Here is a 22,804-nt window from a genome sequence, read left to right as displayed (position 1 = left end):
AAGAGGAGAGGACCACAGGGTGCTTCGTGGAAGGTACACTGAGCAGACACACACATACACAGATTGACACATAAATGCACACAGACGTTAACAGACTTGCTGTGTAGTACAACCCGAAAGGATCTTCACTGACTACTTTTAGTCCTTGACCTAGCCCTCTCCACTATGCCCTAAATATCCTAATGTAAACCTAATCCTGTCTTAATTCTTGACCCAAAACCTCATCCTGGAGTTATGTTAACATTAAACTTTACCTAATCTATTCTGAGTCCAATGCTGATTGTTATTCAATCATTATCCATTAAAAAAACCATGTCCTAAAACCTAAAATGTCTTCTCTACAGGGATGAAGAAAAGCACAGTGTCCTTTCTTTGGAGGATTTTCCTTCAACCCTTATTTCAATACATTTTTACGAGACAATTAAGTTCAGTTTTCATCATTTCTTTTAAAATTGTCTCTCACAAGTCCCACAACTTCATAGATGAGCAATACTAAATTGCTGCCATATTAGAAAAATGCATAAAAATGCATCCCTCACAGAAGATGCATTTCATGTAACTATAGCTCCCAAAATCCACTTTCTTCACATTTTACACTTGCTGTTATATTTAATGGTTCCATCATGTTGCTGACCTACACCAAAATATATCACAGCAAAGGGTTTATGTCGTTACAGAATATTTGTTTAAAAAAAAAGTAATAATAATAACTTTAGCCTCTTAGAGGATTACTGACTTCATGGTGATTCAGCTGAACATAATTCTGGTTATGAATTTATGTCATAAAGATTCATGTCTGCCTAAAATGATACATGATGAACTATATTTCATATTAAACATTACATTACTAATATTACACGAGGTGATGCCAGACATAGAAATAATAAAATGAACAACGATGAAGTCCCCAGTCCCCAGCGCCTCAGTCAGACACACTGTAGCCTCTACGGGGGAAACAGAGGAGCATTACTGTGACTTTACAAAGGGAGGGGGAGCAGTGTTTGTCTTTTTATCAACGCATGGCGGCTACAGTAGTCAGCTGTCAGAAAAGCAAAAGCAGGGAGGAGCTGGGTTTTGTTGCTAGATGACTCACTCTGTCCACCCAAGCCACACTCATTCGTTTGCGCACATTCGCTCGCGCACGAACATACATTCACGCGCAGACACGTTTGGTGGGGGGCGCATGCTGCAGCGGCTGAAGAGGGGTTCCTAATCAAAGCGCGTCAAGGCCGTTCATTCTCCACTGGAGGGCGGGTGGTACAAGAGCACCGGGACACTCCGGCGGCAGGGAGACAGAGCAGACAGTCGGTGGGAGACGGGATAGAGCAGCAGCTGGAAGACACACAGGCAGAGACACAGACAGGCAGCCTCACAGAGAGAACATCCCGACCCGGACTCTGAGGAGCATCATTTATTTCCGCCGTCGGATTAAACCCGTCCCCAACATCGAAATCACGTAAGAAACAAGAAACAAGCCTTCTGAATAGTCTCTCATAACTGCTAACGGGATATTCCCTGTTACCGTGCCGACTGCTCCGTTAAACGCTGGCTAGACTGTGTTTAATTGTTTGTTTAGCTGCTGGACGGATGCTGTTGAAACGGGACCTTGTCGTTTAAACTCCATCACGCTAGCTTTCAGACGCTCGCTCCAAATCCTTCTCTCATCATTCAGACATCCTCGCACTGCCTCACTATGTCTCTCTGTCACACACACAGCTGGAGACAGTAGCTTTTTTTTTTTTTGCTAGCTAGCTAGTCAGACGCATTACATGGACCTTTAGCAATTTGACATCGTTTTTACTTTTGCTTTGCTCTTGCAGGTAAATACGATACAAAAGAGAGCCGCCGCGGCTTGATAACTTTGTGAAATGCAGGGGTTATTGATGTTTCCGACGGCTTGGAGGCTAGCCACCGCAGCTAGCAGTAGCGGGACAGATCATGAGCCAACCGACCGATAACAGGCACACTGTACCTAGTATGTAGTGGTCATAAAAGTCAACGGACAAACCGACACATTCTGTGTTTTTATGTTTTATATTTGAATATATATTGTGTCTTGCTGCACTGTAGTTTGTGCATCCTTTGGACCTGCCAAATAATCTAAATATAATGTTTATTACATCTGTTAAACTGGTGCATCCAAAGACTGCTGCTGTTAGTCGTGTAGGCAGTTAAGTGCATACATACATCCCTGACAGCAAGGTGTCATTGATTCACTGTCAGGGCAATACACGTTTTGTGTCTATTTAAGTTTATCTTCAATGTCAGTATTTAGCCAATGAACAGTAAGTATGGTAAAATAGAGCCAGTTTGTGGTGTTACTGTATGTCTCCCAAAAAAAAAAAAATGAATCTGGTTTTGTGCAATCAGGCTATTTGCATGTGAATGAATGAGTTAAAAAGATGTTGCATTTCAGATTACGTGTTGGTATCCTGACATTGATTCTTGGTTAAATCAATGTCAATGTATTGTTTGGAACTTCTCATCTATTTTTATTAAGGGGAAGATATAAAAAAAGTGTCTTTCTTTGTTGCTGTGACAAATGACAGGGTTGTTTAGTTTGACTTAGGTTTAGGTTTCTATTTTCAAAACCTGTTTTTATCACACACACCCAGAAGGTACAGAGTGTTATTTGTTCAGGAATAACCTGCGGGTAACTCGGTAAGCTTATTTGCAGTGCAAATAGCCCATAATGTATGATTTTGTTCAACGTTTCGCTTGGTTTGGCAGACTTCAAAATTAATTGATGAATCTGTGGTGCCTTAACAAGCTTGTTCGGCTATTCCACCTGTTCACAGCGACTTGGTGTGTCCACTTACAGTATACATTAAGAGCCCTATTTGCAAGGGAACCCTATTTTCTTCTTGGAAAATGCAGCACAGGTGTATTACAGTTTATCTTAATGTTGTTTGGCCACCATATCTAATCTCAACAGGCTTTTGGTCAGGGACCGTAGAATGTTTTCATTGTCTGTTAATGTAAAATTACAGAAGGTTGTCCCCCACCGTTGTTTCCAAAGTGTGTCCTATGTTGCCCATGAAAGATTGTAACTATTGTGTAAAGGAAAAAAAATCCTGCTCTGGCTTATTGACATTAAATGTTTCACTTGTTATTACAGAGGCAAACATGTCCCTCCCACACACAGTTACAATCCCGTACCTGTAGCTTAAACCTGGACTGTGAAGCGTTTTGATGAATAGCAGTGGCTTATGGAGCTTAAAGGCTAACTGAGGGTGTGCAGGTGTTTTTTTTATTATTTTCTTTTTTTGGATCAGAGGACATTGTAAGTCCTATATCTGTGCTGCACTCAGTGTTCGGTGCCTTTGATAGACTATTGAGGCGCTGCACAGTACAGTCAGAGCTATCCTGCTGTTTGTTTATTTGGTAATAGGATGGCTGCAATGATTAGGGTTTTTATCATAATCCCTATTATTGTTTTGCAAATACTGTACTGTGATCGTGATTATTACACGCTATTATTAGTTTGGATGATTTGAGGGACAAAAATAATTGCACTTTTTGCGTCCTATGATTTATTATAATGCTGGAAAACAACCATTACTACATTCCAAATGTAATGTAATTTTGGTATCAATGATATACTATGGTATTCTTAGGAATTTGTAGATTTTGTGAGCTCTGACTGGCACACTTTTGAGAGTTTGCCTTCCTAATTTTGATACCCATATAGCATTAAGAAATTCTATATTTTCCTTAATATTACCCGTCCCCAACTAATTGTTGTAACCAAATAAACGGTGGGCTTCCTTTCTGTTTAGCTCTAAACATAGTAAAATCACCCTTCTGTGTCTGGCTTGGAATGAATAACGTGTACGTGTACTCTGTGCAATGCAGGCAGTGAGGGTGCAATTTAATTTACTGTTCAGAATTGGATAGATTGAAAGGAAATTGCAGTGTTTTGTACGATATCTCTGGGCATTTAGCCAGACAGAATAACAATATCTTTGCTTTGAGTCACAGAGAGGCTAACAACCAAACTAGACTTTGGCTCTTGGATTAAATGCTAATGGAAAAGGAGGAAAGTAAAACAACATCCTGGCTAGTACACACATGCCAAGCCCAGCATGTATTACGGATTCAGGGTTTTACAAATGTGACTGCTGCAGCTATAGATGCAGTATTAGGTTGATGAGGCTATGAACTGTGTCTAAGGCACACACTGCCCTGTGTTATCTTTTGGGATGCTTGTGTTTCTATGGTGAGCCTGAATGTAGCTGTAGGGTTTGGTTCAAACGGCAATGAAGTCCGAAAATCTCTTTCTGTATGTTTTCACACTGGCGCACTTGCCAGCATGTTATTGAATTGCTCGAAGGTTAGAGGTTTATTCTAGAGAGACTTTGTTGGAATCCATCCCGTTGCCTGCCAATTTACTGTAACTCTCAATTGCTTGTTTCTTTTCGATTGCTGGCGTGCTCTCTCGCTCGTTTCCTTTTTTATTTATGTTCCGCTGCTTCTTCTTATAATTATGAGAATCTGGTCTTGATTAGCTTGGCTGTCTTCCCTTCCATCCCTTTGTTTTAATGGGACTATCAGGTTTTTATCACAGCGCAGTTTCTTCTCACAGCATTCTTGACAAAGCTGGACACTCCTCCTCGTGGATGTTTGAAGGGCCACACAGACAGATCTATGAACATGGAAGTGCAAACAGACCGAATGGATTGATAGGCCAACAGACGAGCAACCTGGCACACCAACTGACAGGCCTAATGTTGTGGTAGTATGTCAAAAACATGTTTTATCACAGCCCTCGACATGTCTGCCCTTATTGTTCAAATCTGACAAGCTAAGGCTGCTGTGCTCTGTTTGTCGATATTGTGATTTACTTTATGTTTTCCTTGGCAGGGGAGTAGCGGGATGTGTTATGTGCTCGTCTCTCTGTGCGGTTCGTCTGAGCTCCCGTCCTAACTGTATAGATGGGATTTAGACCTCAGCCAAATAAGTCCAGATTCAAGCCTCTGTGCTTTATGAAATTCTCTCCTTCTTACCGTATGTCCTTTTTTGTCTCTGCAGGCCAAGACATGAGCTTCTCCAACTGAACGTTATTGATGCTGAACTGGTGAGTTTTGGGCTTGTTCACTGCCAGTGGTCGCTGCAGCAATACACGCTTATTTATTTTTTGGGTTATTTTTATTCAGTCCCAGTTAGGTTCTGCTGGCCACCATCTGATAGCGATTGATGAAAAAAATCTGCTCCCAGAATTTAGTATAACACTGACTACCTCTTCAATATGAGTTTTTCTTTCTTCCCAGAGCATCCAGTTCATAAATTGCATATTAATAACTTAGTCTGCATTAAGGTAATTGGTTAAAGTGTTCATCCTGCCTGTAAGACCACCTGATAAATTATGTAATCGGGATGTTTCGGTGTAAAATCAAAGTGTTTCTGGATACATAATAAACAAGGGGGAAACCAAAAAAACAACAACCATCTTAAAGTTGAGGAATGATGAGCCGCATAATATTTTTAACTCGGATATCCATCTGGCTCTTATTTAACCTTTTTGCGACTCTGTTGCTGAGGTCTCATCTGTGAATACAGATGCGTTTTTCTTCAAAGTGTTCAACATTGCAAACAAGTTGCATCGAGAGCTGGAAACGACTGACATTTTATTGGATTTGTGCTGAATGATGAAAGCAAGAGGCTCAATTTCTCACTGTATCTTTCATACAAGACTGATGTGCAGTGTTCGCTGATCCACAGCCAGACATCACTCATTGATAAGCAGGTTGCGTGGCTGCTGCTGCTGCTGCTGCTGCTGCTGCTGCTGCTGCTGCTGCTGCTGCTGCTGCTGCTGCTGCTGCTGCTGCTGCTGCTGCTGCTGCTGCTAAACTAGAAACTGTAATATGGCTGAGAGGTGATTGCTCTCTACAATATGTTCTGTTTTAATGTTGTAATCTGTATTAATAATGTAATGTGTAGCATGCAGGCTGTTTGTTGGCTGGCTCTGATACATTTTAGAGTAGAGAGGTATACATTTTCATTATCCCAAATTATATTTGCTTCATTGCAGGTGCCCTGTAAGTATTTAAGCATATGACATACGATGATGAATAGAAAAATACCACAATAATAATGATGGGGGGGAGTTATTCTGTCTGTCTGTCTGTCTGTGTGTGTGTGTGTGTGTGTGTGTGTGTGTGTGTGTGTGTGTGTGTGTGTGTGTATATGTATATATATATATATATATATATATATATATATATATACATACATACATACATACATACATACATACATACATACATACATACATACATACATACATACATACATACATATGGATATGGCTACTTCCTTGATATATCCAGAGCTGATATATTTTTGGTCATCACTAATCTATGATTCCCACATAGCACAGAACTCTAACACACTTCAGTTTGTAAATTTCAAACATGTGTTTATGACTTTCCACATTACTAGGTCATTGGTCCTGACCAAGCCTTTGATCAGCAGCTCCTCTCCCTTTGGGATTTATAAAACATTATATAACTTGGCACAATTCTCTAGGGGTTCTAGGCCTAGGACCAATTCAGTACAAGAGGCAATGACCGTAACACTCGCTTGCTGTTTTTCCATTTTGTCTTAATGTGGCTGCATGTTAGCAAAGATATGACCGACTGAAACAGAGTTCCCCTCTTTGTAGTCAATGAGGGATAAAATGACTCGCAATAGACACGGTTCATGTTTTTCAGTTTTGTGGTCACAATTCAGTTTATTTCAATATGTATTTGGTACAGCAGGGAAACTGCATTTGTTCCTGTCAGAGGTAACCTCTTATGTAGCTGGTAACATATTGCATAACATATTTACTACCCAGCTTGTTAACATATATTTAAATACAATACAGTGGCGCAGGTCTCGGGTCAGTATCATTTGTATTACAGGTGATAGAAATTACTCTGACCAGTCTGTCAAAGTGTTGTTATGTAATGGAGCATTGCTGAAGTAAATTAAAGTAGTAAAAAAAACACCTCAACATAGACGTATCATTGGGCTCAGTGTTCTTTCATATAAAATAAAAACAGAAGTAATAATAAAGAACCTCAGGCTTATCCAATGTTAGATTCATTCAGCTATGAAGCACCTTAATCAGATCCTTTCAATTAATAGCATCAGCAGTCGTGCATCAACAGTGCTTGTACTAGCAGCGGTGACAGGCGCAGTGTCAACATACCTACATTAATTCCTATTGCGACTGTTTGCATGGACCCAGCACCCTGAAACGCTGTCCTACCCTCAGCTGCATTCAGACCTTGACATTCATTGAAAATAAGGATGTGACAGTCACCTGAGGCTGCATCCAGACAGAGGAGGTGTCACTTCAAAGGAGCTGCATCTATAAATGTAATCCAGATGTAGTAAATGGCAAAACCAAAACACTTTAATGTTCATCCTAATGTGCTGAAACAGCTGGTTTTGTAATATAACAAGTGAGTGAAGGGGGGAGGAAGGAAGGTTTCGAAACTTTATAACATTTCTGACTTATTTTTGCGATTCAATGATCAAAAATATAGTTTCCAAACTTTAGAATGTCTAATCTAATCAACATCTAATTAAGCCACACTAACTACAGTAGACTTGATTTAGACTTAGTTTAATGTTTTGTAGTCAAAGGAAGTATACCTCATCCTAAAAGACTTTGCTGCTTAAAGAAAGAGAGAGATCAATGATGAGAGAGTTTGTCTTCACAGCAAGGGTAAGTGTGGCTGGAGGGTAAATATAATGACAGGGGTATTCTCTGCAGACTCTTAGCCAGCAGCAGAGAGAGAGAGAGAGAGAGAGAGAGAGAGAGAGAGAGAGAGAGAGAGGGGGAGAGAGAGAGAGAGGGAGAGGGGGAAAGTGAAAGCGAAGCAGACAGAATGAGAGGGAGTCGCTTACTTTCACACCAACAAATGGGATCTGCCACCATCAAGTCAATATTTACAGTTTCTTAACAAAATTGGCAGCTGATTCAGTAGCAGGCAGCGTGAGCGTCCCGGTTTGTGTGAAAGACGCTTGGAAGAGTAAAAACAACACTTCACTGATAATAATTGTTGCTCTGCTACACGTGTGGCTCTAAAAATACATTGACGAGAGCTCTGAGCCACACCTACACTCTTGGATTCTTCCCTCCTTCCACCCCCCTTTATCCTGTGCACACTCACTTTACCCATGGCTCAATCCACTTTGGGGATACGTGTGAACGCAATTTGCACTTCCAATTAAACTGTCGACCTCTGCTCCAGAATGCAAAACTTGATTTTGTAACGTCCTCTCCTGGATAGCTATTTTTACCCAGCCAGCCCACTAATAGAGAGAATAGGGCTTCATGATACACTGATGAGGATCATTGAAGTCAGCAAAATATTTTTTTACATTTATCACACTGTCAATATTTGATGGGGGAATCTAAGACACCTTTAGAGACACTTCACCATTGATTTGCTTTATGTGTCTACTTATGTATTGTGACCAAATCAAACCTGTGCTTCTGGTCACCAGAGATACCATCTCTGATGTAGAGCAGGTTGTGGTTTAGACTTTCCTTCAAAGGTTTCAACAAGCAGAGAAAAAAAGAGAAACTCAATGCTGTTTGTGGAATGAGAAAACTGTTTCACATACATACTGTATGTTAGATAATACAACATAGAACCAGTTAGAGCTCTTCAGCAGAACGGCACCATTTACTGTATGTTTCAGAGGGGGCACAGCTTATAGGCATTACGATGGAGCGCAGTGGGAAAGAATAATAACTGAAAAGAAATGGCAGAATACATTAGCACATTACACATAGCCTAAAGCCTAAAGCATGCTGCCGAGCCTGTAACACGGCTCCAACACATGACTCGCCGGCCAGATCAGATGACTAGATAAACAGCAGGAATTTGGCTTCTTCCTCAATTTTACAGAAGTGTGCGTGTGCGTGTGCGTGTGCCGTGTGCGTGCCCGTGTGCGCGCGTGTGTGTGTGAGAGAGATAACATAACAGAATCTTTAATCAGTCCACTACTGTACTAGATAACAAGCCCAAGCAATTATGTAACATTTAGCAGCTGAGCTTATAATTTATCCTGCTGAGCTATGTTGAAATGCAGAATACAGAGCACGGCACAATTGTCTCTATTTTGTTATTGACTTGCACAATCTAATGGCTGCGAGGGAATGCCCGCTTTTATGCCGATATCCCCGAGTGGAACACCATGAGGTATTTAATATCGGCTTAATTCAACGTCACACGTCTTATGTTGCGAAAGTGTTTTTCAATGGAATGTTTTGTTGGGCATTCTTATGAGTTTACAACTCATTAAATAAGAATGCTCCCTGAACTTCAGAAGTGAGGGAAAGAAACACATTTGAGACAGAGTATAAACACACAGTATAATAGACAAACTGTTCCCTCACATGGATTTCCGGCCAGGGCCAGATATTTGTCAAACGCCTGCAGCCATTTTTCATCAGACACTTCTCGCATGTCATTTAAACAAACATCAAGGCTTAGCACATGATTCCATTAGGCAGCTATCATAGCAAACTGTGGAAGTAATGTGAAGTTTATAAAAGAGTCACAATCAAATCACATCATAGGAGTGTTGGAAATCTTATTTTGGAAAATGCTGGGAAACATTTTTTTTGCTAAATGACACATTGACAATTACATCACATGAGAACAGGATATGTATATATACTGTGTATATATATATCTCATATTATATATAAAGTTTTTCCGTGCTTTCTATATCCTGAAGACAATTATTCAGTGAAAAACCCTTCCCAGCAGCTCCAGCGTGCCTCGTCTCCATGCCCCTCAGCGCTCATAGAAAGCATTGGAGATAAAGAACAGGAAATAAATATGAATGAGAGGTGTAAAATTGCCAGTCAACAAAGAGGTGGTTGATGATTTCACAACAAAGTTTATCATTCTTGAATCAGTTATACAAGTTGGACGAGTTTGAATCATCGAGAAGAAGAACTATTCTATGACTGGTGTCATTGTAGGACAGTGAAAGAAATTGTGGTAGCTATTTTTTACATAATGGCCTGAAAAGCCCCTTTGAGACATGCACTCCATTATGTAAATTCACTGGCAATTCTCTGTCAGTTCCAGGTTTAAAGAAGCCTCCAATTCACTTTTCTGCGGAAGACATGACGGAAATGAGTCTCGGATCAGAGTATGAATATTCAGTAAAACACTTAAAGTAGTACTGCTTAGAATTCCAGTCCCGTTTTATTTTACGACACCTGTGATTGCTGCGGTAACCATCAGTTTAATACCACAGCAAACACTCCTTCAACAGAAGAGCAGCTTACATGCATGTCTCCTGTGAATCTCTCAGGAATGGTGGACTCAACCACTAACAATGAAAACTAATATACTATAGAGAGGGTAAATACTTTTGAAGGTTATTCGTAAAAACAGTTAAATGGTACCAAAAACTCAGTTTAAATTCATGAAAATCTTGAATCTTAGTTTTTGACTCTATGTAATTCACATTTGCTCAAACTAACATCAGCCTGTGAAAGAACAGAGTACGCTTTATTTTCTCTATATCGGTATTTTACAACTCCCTGCTGTCCTCTGGCGGTGGCATTACTTAAACAGATTGTTAAGCATTACATGTCTGAAAAGGGCTAAGATAACATTGAAGGCTTCATATATACAGCGTTCCTTGTCATACCAGCATAAACTATGCTGTATAATGGCTATCACCATTAGCTGAGGTTGAATGGCTATCATTGGTAATAAAGAACATGTCCCTGTGACAGTGCTGGATCCTGGACTCCATCAATGCTAATGTAATCTAATAAGCCTATTAGCCAGCACATTGTTTGAGTGGGAGAAGTGCTCTCTCAGTGTATGTGGCCTTATTCTGTCCTTCTTAAAGGCAGTCGTCGATCATTCTTTAAGGCAAAAGAGAGACGCTCTCTCTGTGTTCACTCTGTGACTCAATAAATAGAAATACTCTCTCTCACCTTTTCTCTCTGCCTGGATTGTATTCTCTCTGGCTGCCTCTCTTTTTGGCCCTCAGGGAGTTGGATCCTGACAGCATGATAGAGAATAAAAAAATTGAAAAGTCAAAGTGTATGTGAAATGTTTTTGTGCGTGTGCATCTCTCTCTCTCTTTGTCTAACTGCCTTCCTCTCCTCCTCCATATTTCTCTGCTTCTCTCCGGATGTCTTTCCTTTAGTCTTTACCTCCCCATTTAAATTTTTACCGCTATTCTACTATGTCTTTACATGAAATGCATATCGCACATACATTATTGTACGATGTAATTGGACACTGCGAAAGAATAATTCAAGAAATCCATAGGAAAGCGTATTCTTCCCTTTCTTCACCTGGCACATTTCACATGGTAAACATTATAGAAAAAATACAATTATCCTCATAATTATTATTTTTAAATAAGTACAAAACCAGTCGAAAACTGAAATGCAGAGGAGCTCCACATTGTCTATTATTCCCTCAGGATAAGTTCAAGGATTCAAAGATGATTTATTGTCATTATGCAACAACGGGTTGCGCAACAAAATTCAGTTGGAGCTTAGTCCATTATGCTACACACCAAACATATGACTGAACAGAAACAAAGCAGTAGATGTAGTAGTGGTGCATTTTTAGAATTTGCTATTTTGTTTTAACAAGGAATGTTAAAAAAACAACAACTAACAATGGTGAATTCTCTGGGCAGATAATATGGCTGTAATCTTTAACATAAACAAATTGACATCAAGGAAGAATTTGCCATTAACTCTGACGTTTGAGTTCCAAGGATCGTTGATGTTAACACAGTCTGCAGCAGAGTCCTGCACTCTGCTGCGCTCCGCCTGTCAAGGGCAACAGCCTGTTGCTGGGTTATCCTGAGTCTTATTGTACTGCGACCGGACATCAGCCAGGAGCAGGCTGGGTAGCGGAATAGTCGGTAGCTGGTTTAGCTTAGCTCCCTGCCCGGCTCCCCTGCCTCTCCTCCTGGGCAGTCCCTCCGCCCTAGCTGGTGTTTGGTCAGACAGGTCTTGCTCACTGCTAGGGTGGTCAAAAGATACCGTGGGCAGAGATCGTCTCAAGGTCTGCCGCACCTAATCCAATCACCCAGCTTCCTTTTCCGATGTAGATGAGTGTTCGTAATATTTGATACAGAGTTGCTACACTTTTTGAGCTTTCATGAATGCCAACAGTTTACTGCAGGTAATGACCAGGACCGGGACCAGCTGCAGAATCAGATTATGCAGTAGTTGTTCAAAAGTAGTGGCTCGCTGTGAACACGATTGGTATGGAAACCAAGGACATATACAGAATCTCAGAATCTGGAGGTGCTAGTAGGCAGACTATTAGTTTTGGACAGTCTTTGTGCTAAGTTATGCTAACTGGCTGCTGCTTTGTATTTACTGTACAGATACGAGAGGGTCATTTACAGCCATAATGTACATATACAGCAACGACTTTGTTCATGCAGTTAAATCATTCTTTAATGTTCCCGTTTGTGTAGAATCCATCCGACAGAATCGTGCTTTGAAATGAAGATATATATTGTTAGGATCCACCTCCCTATTTTTTAGGACTCACTGCTTCACAGAATCGGCACTATCCAATCTTGTGACCCTACTTGACACCTCTCAGAAACCCCTCCGCCCTATGGGACACAGCTGCATGGTAAATATGAGGCGGGGTTTTCTCCTGTGGTCGGAGTATTGGTATTGTTTGATCTCCCCTTCACAGTTGCTCTCAAAAGGGCAATATAGAAGATTAAGATAGCTGCCATCAGGGATAACATGAGAGTTATCCTCCTAATACCCTGACAGGTGCTGTTCATGGCAGCAAAGCAGCAGAGAACTGCATGTCAGGCTATGGGTCGGGTCGATATCCCGAGGCGGGGACATATGCTTTTAGTTCTTGATCCACACAGTCACTTCTGAACTAGCTTATAAGAGATTTTGGTGGCTGTCAACCTTCCAGTCATCAGTCATTTACTTTTATATAGCACATGAAGACATATATGCATGTTTATTTTTAGATTATTCTCGGAAAACCAAGTCAAGTTTTATTACCACATTATCCTGAATGTGTGTGTAAAAGTTTGCATGTCTTATTTTTAGATGAGGCTATTCCAGGTTGCATGGATAATGTCACTTCCCCTGCCATATCCCAGCGTGTGATACCTGTGGGAGTGTGTGTGGTTGGCTGTGTTAACAGTGCTGTCCTTTTAATCAGCATCCCTGTGTGTTCCCCCTGTAGAGCTGTCATTGGTTGAGTGGTGATGGTAGAGCTGCCACTGTTTACACCATTTAAATCTGGCTGGCAGGGGTGAGATGACCAGCCCTCACCTGTTGCCCTAATCAAAGGAATTATTACTGCACTGCTGGGTGTTACTCGGAATAGCGCGCACACACACACACGCACACACACACACACGTTGACACACACATACACATATATAAAGGGTAGAAGGAGAGCGTCTATCGGGTAGCTAAGTACATCTTTTCTTTGTTTGATAGTGTGTATCCATCACTGGACTATACTGGTAGTGGTGCTTGCTGGTAGTTTCCATGGTTGCACTTTTGCTCCCTAGTTATAATCCAGTTTTTATGGATGAAGAGAATTTATTATCGGTTACTAGTCTAGGTCAGTTTTGTTTTGATGAATGGAGGATGCCTGTTGAAAGTCTATGACCCAAACATTGTTACTTTCAATAATACTATTAGCGTTTTGGACAGGAAACTAAAAGCTGCGCTATTTGTACTGATGATATTATGCAACGTGGTGCTACGTCCATAGCTTATTTGAACCAAAACATGACCTTTTTAAAAAACTTAGCCAAGTCGTTTTGTTGCCTGAACCTAACATTGTGTGTTGTGACTGTACGTCAGTGAGTGATGTGTTACACCAAACCATGCGCAAACCTTCTGCGTCAAGATACAACGCAAATGGCTGCCTCGGGCTTCTGCTAAAGCGGCAAAATATGACGAGTAGGAATGAGAGGAGTGTCCTACATGGACTGCTGAAGGTTGAAGAATGAATAAAACAATTGTACTATTGCCTCATAATCTTTCATGGCCAGACATGCTACTTTGCAGAGCTAGTAGAATCAGTGTTGGAGCTTTTCAAATCATGCTTCTGTCTATTTTAGTTAAGTTTACCTTATTTATTTAGTTGTATCAGGAAGCAGCTGTTTTTATCCAATCGTTTAATTACTTGTCATGTATAAATCCTTGAATTTGACTTAGTAGGTTCTGTTTAGTTTGTTTTATACCACAGATAGATTGTTTTGATTGGCTATCTATCTGTTATCTATTTTAGCGTAGCTGTCTATCTATGTCTCTTTCTGGATCCGACTTCTGTGTTCTCACCAAAATGTTCAGCAGAACATAAATTCTGGTCTCTGTACATGTGACATGGCTTCCCTTTTTTGGTGCAGTGTATCCCCACTGCTCCTCTCCCTCGGCTGAAGAGGCCTGTAAAGAGCTCTCGGCCTGTGAGGCCACTTGACCTGTAGAATATTTGATCTACATAAGCTGCTCCTGTGAGAGAGGCCCATCTACATTAAGAGGAGAAGAGAGAGAGAAATGAATAGACGGGTGGCAGGTGACTCCAAAGACCGGATAGATGGAGCAGGGTCAATATTGAATGATCAATAGGAGACCTTAATTTAGTTCCTGATTTCTGATTGATTTCTTTGTGTGTTTAATCCTCTCCATGAAGGAAATTGTTTTCTGTGAAAGTCTGTCATCCAAAACAATATATTCTTATTCCTTATATTGCTTTTTAAATGGGGTTGTATGGCTCAATCAATGCCATAATATTCCTTGATGCGGTATCTTCATATAAACAGTATATGTTGTTCATATTATTAGATAATTATGAGTAGTATTTGACCGTAATCTTAATGAGACGGTATATTAAGCAGGCTGTTTAATTCATAACCCTGTACATTTTGCTATTATGTGTTGTCCGAGTAATAATCAAGAACATCTCCTTGGTATTATCACAATTTACTTTCAGTACTTAATACTCAATACTCAAACTCAATAATATATGTTTAGCGTGGTATATCCTTGGTACTACATCGGTCCACATTACGTAAAGGACAGCACTTTGAAATCTTCTTTATTATGGGTGTTCAAGTGATTCAGATGGTTTCCTCTGGGAAAGATGCATCCTCCAGGAAATGGCTATACAGGAAGTAATTGGCAGAGAGCTTGTGTAAATGACCAAACAATGGAAATGAGCGAGTGGCAAATGTTTCCAGGATAACATTGTTAACATGTTGGATTGCATTATTTGATGCAAAATGTATTGAAAACTGTGGTGGGGTTTCCAAGATGCCCTTAACAACCAATAAAAGACCTGACATAAAATCGAAATTAGAGTCGTTTGGTAAATGTTACCATATTGTCGTCCATATATAAACATTGTGAATGATGAAGGTTAGTGAAGACAGACCATTGTTGTTTAATCCTCTTCAAAAATGTGTCCAAAAGATGTACTGTAGGATGAGACTTGTGCAAAAAAGGAACAAAGGGGTCAGTCACAGGATACATTTTATAACATTAATAAACTAGGATAATCTCAGATGTAAATAAAATCTGCAGAACAGTAACTTCCCCTTACTTAGTTGTTAATCTAGCCTGCCGTGTCTACGCTTATCTGGCAAAGTTTATCTTGCAAAGTGACAGTATAAAGAAATCATTACCACCCGCCACAGTTCCTGTCCTGCACTGGGCAAAGCAAGATGGAGCTGTGATGATGAGGTGACGAAAGACACAAGTTGTTGCTAAGTACAGGAAACGTTAAGGAATTTGTCTTGTCCTCAGTGTGAACATACTGTAGGGATATAAGATGGCTTGCCAAGTGGAGGATTATCCTCTTTTCCATCTATAGCTCTGTTCCTGTTTTGCTCCGTCTCTCTGTCTGTCCCTTTGACCCCTATCTGTTTTTTACATTTACATTTGAAGCTTTTAGTCGACCTTCTTCATCCTCAGTGACATACCTACCACTCAAAATCTACAGCAGGGCAGATGCGGAGGTGGTGTCAGTTTACTAATTTCCCAGCTCATTTCCGCCAATCTCTCTGACGAAGGCAGCCTTTCTTAAGGGAAGCAAGTTTCTATTAAAAGTTTATTAAGCAGAAGCCAGAGGAATGATTAAAATTCTGCACAAGCCAAATAGGATGAGGAGCACAAGGGGGGGAGTGATTACACCCCAGTGTGTGTTGTGCGTGTGTATGCTTGTGCAGGGACGTGTATGTGTTTGTGTATCAGTGTCTCCCCTAATATTACTGTAAGTGTGAATAATGAAGTAGTACAGGGAATGTCTGCAAATTACACTTAACTAATTAATACATTTATGTCCTTTTTTTTCTTTATTCCTCACTTTCCTTCTCCTTTCTTTCTCTCTCTCATCGCTCTTTCTTTTTTCTGTCTATTAATCTCTCTTTCAGAGTGGTCCAGTGCTGTCCTCCGGTGTTTCCCCTCCCCTCAGATTTCTGTCTCTCTGTCTGTCACCTGGTAAGTTGACTCACATTCACCTCCCACATATACAGTTACAACAAGTTAAAGATCAACAATATGGTTTTAGGTATTAGGATTAGGGCCTAGAATTTCAACAGCTTTGAACTGTTTTCTCTTGATGGGGAACAAGTGCTGACTGTAACCCTACCTTCAAAGATCTAGCTTTGGATGCCTCTTTGAATGATTGCACTTTCAGATCCCTGTGACACACCTTGTATTATTGCCATACAAGAGACAACAGTTGCTCTCTCACTACAAGGACAGCTGGCCTAACAGCCCCCCCATACCCTTTGCATGTCAATTCATATCAGTTTAAATGGTATATTCTTTTCACATAAAAAGATACAATAGTTAAGGTGGAGACATCAAGGGTAAAAAAGATCAAACTATGATCTGTGTGATTTTGGGGGAAATAATCAACTTTTAATTCATGAATGAATACTATAATAGTGTGTGTCCTAATGCCAAGTTCAGTTCTGAATGAAAACTGTGTGCAGAATCTGAATGTGACAGTAGCGTTGATTACAGGAAGCCTTCTTCTGTGTTCATGTTCAAGTGTAGAGAGTCACAATCCGGTTTATTGCCAAGTAGGTTCAAACATTATCAGGTTCTCCCTGTTAAAATGATTATACATCTGAATATTAAGCAGACAAATCAGCAAGTGTTTTTTTGCACGTACCCGGAAAAGCAACAACACAAGCCAGCTCTAATGTTTAAATCCCAGCTATCTGTTATCGCCAATTACAGGGCTTGAATCGAGGGACTTGGTGGATCTGTTTTTAAGGCTGTGTGTCTTTGTGGGAAGGGTTTTTAATGATGGGTGTAGATAGTCTCTGTTTAGATATGTATGTTCTCTGGTAATGCCTAAGGGGAGAGGGGGGGCGTTGAGCTGGGTGGGCTAGTATGTCCCTCTGTTTTTCTCTATTAATACACACTGGGATCCCATTGAGAGGCTAACATTTGTTTGTGTGTGTGTGTGTGTGTATGTGTGTCTTTATGACGCCGCTGCAGCGAGCTGGAGGCTATTACTGGCCAGCAGGGTTGCTATGGAGACCAGTGGTGTCAGAGAAGAGCAACATCTGTGGGGTGTTTGTCAAGACAGGGTTTCCTCTTTCTGTCTCTGTCTTCTCTCTTTTCTCTGTCAGTCTTGCAGTCAAAAAGTGGCTGCATGGGAAAGCCTAACGCTGACTGAAGTTGTAAAGCCTGAAAAAACTCCAGTCTCGCATCATTAGTGTTTGCAAACATTGGTATACATGGCACTTGAATGTGGAACCAATTGTTTAAATGCTGTAATTTCTTGGGTAATAGTTCAGCTGCCTATGCTCAATCAAGCTCACAGTAGGCCTTCAGGCTGTGTCAGTCAGCAGGGACTCACTCGGGGACTCTTCACTGGGCTTACACCAGTGGAAAGCACACTTTCTGGGGAAGCATTTAACCCCTGCCCCCTTCCTGCTCCCTATCCTGCTCCCTCTCTCCACAGCTCCCTTCTCTATATGGACATGTTCTATTTCCACAGCTCTTTTCTCCTTGCTGCCTTATCGGTAGCTCAGCAGGGCATACATTCTTTTTTAATAGCTACTTATTTGGGCAATGGGAGAAATCCCATATTTTTGAGCAACCCATACTCCCTCCCACTGTCCTCCTCCTGCCCAGTTCCCCTTCCACAAGCTTCTTTGCTGGGTTATCCCTCATTCCCCCGTGTCTCCCTCTGAGAGTGCCAGTAATAAGGAGACTGGGTGGAAGGCTGCATCTTTGGCTAGAATTTCAGATGTGACAATTTTCTTCCAAAATGGAGTTTGTATTATTGAGTATCCATTCACTCGGAACATTTTAATCCCCTTTAGGTATTGTCTCAGGTACCCTGTGGTGCCATTTTGCGGTAGTCAGCACAAACTGTGAACTCCAAGTGGATTGGAGTTTATCTGAGGAAAATGTAATCCTTTTCCAAATTAAATTCGGATGCTTCTTAAACACTTCACGTAGGTCAACCGAAAGAAAGAGAGAGAGAGAGAGAGAGAGAGAGAGAGAGAAAGAGAGAGAGAGAGAGAGAGAGAGAGAGTCCCGCATTTCTGACCATGTTTGGGCAAACCTTGCCCCGAAGAGCCCTCAGCAGGGTATGTGTAGCTGGGCAAACCAAACCTTCAACCTTCTAATCTGGTCTAAAGTAGACTGTCACACACACACACACACACACACAACACGGTGGCGCGCAGTGCAGCACATAGTATGTGATGTAACAGTAATTTGGTATTTTCACTCTGCAAAGGCCAGTTACCTAACTTCAATGCCTAAATGAACAAGCTGCACCTACATTCATCACCTCCAAGTGGAACTTCTATCCATTTATGCCGAGATTAGACTAAACCTTGAGTTGGATTCTTGCTGTGTCCTCACATACCTCCAGGAATATTAAATGGCCGTCGATAGCCTTTTTCAGTATGAACGGATTCTGTTAGGAGCCAACTGAGCAGGAAAATGATGCAGTGCATATAGAAACTACTCTATTATAGATGGTGTGGTATAAACTGCAAATAACCTAAATCTTCTGTTCAGACAAGAAAGTTGGGTCTACTTTAGAAGCAATTTGGCAGTCTGAAGTTGTGCTGCCGTTTACACAGTCTACTCACAGGCTCACTCTTCCGTCACATCCACATCACTCTTATCTGCGCTGTTTTTTTTAAATATTTCCTATCCATGGTATGTCCAAACACTTTTCAAAATCAACTGCCTAGACTTTTAAGTCTTTCTAATACCAGTGTTCCGGTGGGATGTTTCTATTATTAAGCAGACACGGATACCATCTCCTCACCATGAAAAATGTTCTTTTCCATATTCCATTTAGTGGCTTCAGTTACACATATTCATCACTGCAAAGACTGAGGGTTTCAAGTTTTATTTTAGTCTCCTTTTCCCCTTACAATTAATGCTACTTAAAACATTACTGTAATAAAGATTCCCCCAGTTCTGATACACTTAATGCTCTTCCTAAAATGTTAGTTTGTTCCACTCTCCTATAATTTGTCTTTCCCAAATAACTTCTACATAATAAGTTATTCCTCATGCACCCATTATACTTATAGAAACAGTTGTGGTACAGATACGCTGGCAGGGGGAGGTTTCAACCAGAGAGCTGTGTCCCAATCGCAAGGTTGGGTTAAGTGTGCTAATGCGTCAGCCTGGCCCCTCTACCTCATTACATTCAGGGAACTCCCTCACTAAGTGCCCTTTTTAAACGGACACACAAACACACATTCATGCACACACACAAAGTTAAACATGCAGTGCTCTAAATACCTCTGATTTAAGAGTGCTGATAACCCGGGGACTGCCCTTACCCGCTCTCACCTCCTGCCCTCGCCTTTCCTCTGAGGGGCCTCAGTATTCCCTCAGTCAGGGTAGTCATTGGCCCTCAGGTCAGCAGATTCTCTGTGACATGCACACACGCACACTAATATCCCCCATTTGGCAGAGGCTTTAGGCCATCATTTATTAGGTGGATGCTCGGTCCATTAGGCCATGTGTTAAATTCTTTGTGTAACTCAATTTGGCAGAGGTTGAATGTGGATGACTATATATAGAACTCTTTGAGCATGTGGATGTGTGTCCCAGTATGGGTATGTTTTAACTAATTTACATCTTCATCTGCCGTGCAGTAGGAGTGAACCCTGGAAACTAAACTGACAAAGCTCTTGTGTTTGACAGTGAGGGAGATCCTACTGCTGTATTTGAATGTGGGAAAGTCTTATTGACGTCCATGCACGTGGGCTTGTATGTGCGCATATGTTCTGCCTGACCTGCAGCTGGGCACTGTAGGCAGTGTGTGTGTGACTGAAAGGCAGCCAGTATCCCAGGCTCAAGTTTATTATGTAACCCGTGAGTGAGCAGGGTTATCCTCAACTATAAAAGGCAAGGAAGAGGGTAGAACAGGGTCATTTGGCGTGGAAAAAGACATTCTTTTCCTTCAACAGCATAACAGTTCCTCATCCGCAGTCCCAGATAAACAAATGGTCATTACAGATTTTTGTACATACAACCCAAAAAAAGGCAACTGACATTAAAAGTATTTTTTCTTATCTCTATCAATTATTTTATATCTCTCCTCAGCAAATCTGCTAAGAGGGAGCATACAGTGGTTTCCATCAATGTTTGATCCGAAACGTGCTTAGAGACTGGTCAAGCTTTTCATAGTGAGACACGTTGGAGGGAAGAAGATCTATTTCAAGCTTTGTTTTCTTGAGAATCATATGTGACCTGTGAAGATATTACACACACTTAATAGGGTCACACTATCATTTTTAATTAGAGAAAATTGTTCAATCAACATTCGAAAAAGAAAAAAAAAAAGTCTTTCAATTAGTATTTATGACTGGTGATTAATGTTCCACATTTTACAGTTTAAGAACAAGAACATGGAGAGTGGTACTGAGCTGGAATCCTTTGTGGACAATGAAGACTCCTTACATACCTGTAATTTTCCCATAATCATTTGTGTAAGGTTGTGGACTGCGTGTGATTTACCATCATGTTTTCTCTGTTTGACACAATGGCACCCAGGACCTGCCACTTAAACTGATACAATCTGCTGTTGGCCAATTACCAGCTTCACTGGAGCAGTTGTATAACTCAAGTTGTGTGCCTTGCACGATGGCATCTCTGTAGTTTATTTTTATTTTGAAAGAAACATGAGTGGGTCGTAACAAGTCTTGTCTTCATGATAAGTAATTTGACAAAAACAAACATGCACATACCTAATCATTCTGAAGAAGTCTCTCCTAGGTTGGTTTACAATAAACACAAGAAGTTCCATCAGTAATAGTTTTGTGTGCAATCCACTTATGTTTACGTTGGTCCATAAGGAGCCTTAAATAGGTTAGAGCAGTGGTTCCCAAAGTGGGGGGTGCGGAGCTATTGCAGGGGGAGCGCGGCAGATGAATGAGGCAAGCTTGAGCCCTGCTAGCACAACATGGACAAGTCTGTGGTAGGGCTCCCAGCTAAACGCAAAGCAGAGGATGAATCTTCACCAAATGTGCCAGCTTCCCAAGCAAAAGTCAAGACAAGAAAATATGATGAGGCATATATCCCCTTCGGCTTCACCAGTACAACGGTGGGTAACGAGGAGAGACCACAGGGTGACAGTTGGAAAACGAACAAGTTGGTTGCCACTTGGAGACAACACATCCGGCGCAAAAAGACAAAACAGTTGATTTCTTCAGGAAAAAACTCATAAACTGTCGCGCACAGTTTACTGAAGCTGCATCTGTGCCTTCAAATGCTCAACTCTCCTCATATAAAGTTGCCTACAGAGTTGCCCAGTGTAAAAAGCCGCACACTATAGCCGAGGAATTAATACTTCCCTCTGCTATCGTTAAGGATTACCCAGTACTAGGTAGAAGAGCCATGGCCACACTCCTTCCTTTTGCCACATCCTACCTATGTGGCCTCAAAAGTTTGGGAACCACTGGGTTAGAGGAAGGCCACTTTGTCCTTTTTCTCCCAGTTGTTGAAGGAAGAAAAACATCTTGCTTCTTTATTTTTAATGATCTGTTTTTCCCATCACAGTGTGGACATTAAAACGTGCTATCTTCTCCTCACAACCCTATTTCTCTAACCTGTAGTCCAACTCTATCTTCTGAATGATATACACTGGGCTAAGAGGGCTAAGTTGGCTAACATGCACTTAACTCACACTTAAACATGCACGGGTTGACAAACACATGGGCACAAAAAGGCGTAAAAATGGAGACGCAGACACAGACTTACGCAGCCGCGCGCACACATACACACACACACACACACACACACACACACACACACACACACACAGTCGCAGTCACACACAGCGCAGTCACACACACAAAGTCACACACTGCTGGAGGGGCCACAGAAACCTTGGTTGACACTCAATTATCAGTAAGCAGAGTGTAGCCCAAATGTGGATCAATTGAAACGAGCGAATAGGGAATTTCAGTTGTGATTAGTGGTTGGTCTCGCCATTCAGCTTTTCCACTTACTCTCTCTTCTCAGTCCTGCAGCTCTCCACACTCATTGTTCAGAAATTGCATGCCAGATTTTGTGGAATAACCCACAAGTTGACATGCTACATTAGGCTGCAGTTGAGGAGGTGTGTGAATTCCAAGATCTTACACAGGTCTCACACACACACACAGGCACACAGGATCTCCATCCTTGTTAGGGTAAGTACATGTTTACTTAGCGATCACTGCCCCCTCTTACACCGCCCTGCTATTTAATGACTAAACGGAATGTAAAAACAGATGCAGGCGATAGTAACATTGATTTCAC

At 41.2% G+C, this 22,804-nt stretch overlaps 1 protein-coding gene across 2 annotated transcripts in view; it reads left to right on the top strand.

Moving 5' to 3' along the window:
* Nucleotides 1-1,218: 1,218 nt before the first annotated feature.
* The window catches only part of plcb4b (phospholipase C, beta 4b), a 67,365-nt gene continuing 45,779 nt past the window's right edge, over nt 1,219-22,804 (top strand). For both annotated transcript variants that reach the window (XM_029425172.1, XM_029425171.1), the window contains exons 1-3: nt 1,219-1,456; nt 5,032-5,077; nt 16,432-16,498. The gene's annotated coding sequence lies outside the window, so the exon portion shown is untranslated. The remainder of the gene's footprint in view (nt 1,457-5,031; nt 5,078-16,431; nt 16,499-22,804) is intronic.

The sequence above is a fragment of the Cottoperca gobio genome, chromosome 24 (assembly GCF_900634415.1).
Source record: "Cottoperca gobio chromosome 24, fCotGob3.1, whole genome shotgun sequence".
In the NCBI taxonomy this organism is placed as follows: Eukaryota; Metazoa; Chordata; class Actinopteri; order Perciformes; family Bovichtidae; genus Cottoperca; species Cottoperca gobio.
Note: the sequence above shows the minus strand (reverse complement) of the source record. Positions and strands in the feature narration are given on the sequence as shown.